This window comes from Rhyacophila brunnea, unplaced genomic scaffold (genome assembly GCF_057557595.1).
Source record: "Rhyacophila brunnea isolate RB1 unplaced genomic scaffold, BYU_Rbru_1.0 scaffold_87, whole genome shotgun sequence".
NCBI lineage: Eukaryota > Metazoa > Arthropoda > Insecta > Trichoptera > Rhyacophilidae > Rhyacophila > Rhyacophila brunnea.
Genome location: NW_028233358.1, coordinates 647,083 through 648,875, shown reverse-complemented (window position 1 = coordinate 648,875; position 1,793 = coordinate 647,083). Strand labels below are relative to the sequence as shown.

General features: G+C 24.8%; 1 non-coding gene across 1 annotated transcript; it reads left to right on the top strand.

Annotated features, from left to right (window-relative positions):
* Positions 1-1,500: 1,500 nt before the first annotated feature.
* TRNAL-UAA (transfer RNA leucine (anticodon UAA)) lies at positions 1,501-1,582 on the top strand. Its single transcript has one exon. It is a non-coding gene; the product is annotated as a tRNA-Leu (tRNA).
* The last annotated feature ends 211 nt before the right edge of the window (positions 1,583-1,793 follow it).

Genomic DNA, 1,793 nt, shown 5'->3' with positions numbered 1-1,793 from the left:
GTAAAATACAGATCTTTTTTAAAACAATTTATGCATATAAATTCTTATTTTTTTTGTTGGTCAACAATATATTTTTTTCATATATTATTTTTTAATAAAACATTTTTATAAAATAATTTTATGTGTTCCAGAATTTTATTTCGGTCAGAAATATATGTTTATCATATATTATTTTTTAATAAAATATTTATATAAAATAATTGTATGTATTCCAGAATTTTATTTCGGCTAGAAATAGATATTATTCACAGATAATTTTTATATAAAACAATTATTCCCAATAATAAGTAAATTTTGCATTTTTTTTGAGTTTTAAAACAGTTTACATGTTTAAAAAATACAATTTATACATATTATATATTGTTAAAAAAACACATTTTAGTATTTTTTTTATATAAGGTTTATCATTATTTATTGTAATTAGAACGAAAGTTTTTTATTAGATTCATTACACGGCAGAAAAAAACGTTACTTATGCTAAATTATATACTATATACATCATAAATTTAATTGTAATATGTTTTTATTTCCTCTTATTAAGACGATACAACATTAAGAAATTCAAAAAGATCAGAACTTTATATACAAGAAATTTGCGAAAACGAAAATGCAGAAAAAGGGTTGATCCCTAAATAAAACAGATATGATAAATAAACAAAAAGACATGATAATTTTATATACGATAAAAAAGAAAATATTATTACATTAATTGAAATATAACTAGCCTGGATATCTTAACAGAAGTTGTGAATGAAAAATATATGAATATGGCATCTTGGCGAATTAACTTGGTTTAATTTACAAATGTAAAGCAAGAATAATACCATATGTAATGACTTGGAATGGTGTGGTTACAAAAAACCATAAAAAATATGTTAAGGAGTTAAAAATCACAGACGAAGTAGAAGCATACATGCAAGCTCTCACACTCCGCAAGACACTTAAACTCATCTCATTTAAGAGAAGAAGAGCAGTCGACGAAGATTGATTAGGGGAAGATGTATCAAGGAGTTGTGTAATGTTCCCAATGGGCTGGCTATGTCTAAATATATAAAATTGATAAAAAGAAAATTAACCCATAAATAATAAACATAATAGTAATTCGATAATTATATAATTAAACGATGTAAAATTTTTTGTATTGTTTTTTTTTGAAGAGAAAACCAAATGTTCATCTTTATTGAAGTTTTAGTTTTGTAAAAATTAAAGAAAGATTTGATAATTTTATAGAGGGCATCATTTCATACAAATCAAATGAAAAGGGAAAGAAAAAAAAATTTTTAATGTGAGCAAAGAAAAGCATTTCAAAGCTATAAATAATAGACATGTGCGAATTTTAAGATTTTTTTGTTATTATTTCAGCGTATAATCTCTTATTTTATCTATGTTTTGTACTTGGCTCTTTTACATTAATTTGTACAGCCCTATATTTGCGGCACATAGCGCAAGGTGCTTTCATAATATCATTACGTTTATGTTTATGAAAAAACACCTTTTCAAGGTATCATGGCCGAGTGGTCTAAGGCGGTGGACTTAAGATCTATTATCGAACGATGCGTGGGTTCGAACCCCACTGATACCAGTTTTTGTACTGGATATTATAACAAAAATTTAAGAATGCAAGCGTATATATATAAATATTTGATACATGCATTAAAGTGTATTTGCGATATTATGACATTAAATAGTTATGTATATTATTTAGGTTTTTGGTTTTGAGGTAGGAATGGTAACTAAAGAAGAAGCATGGGCACTAATAATAAATTAATAAAAATACTTGATCAATTTTCTTG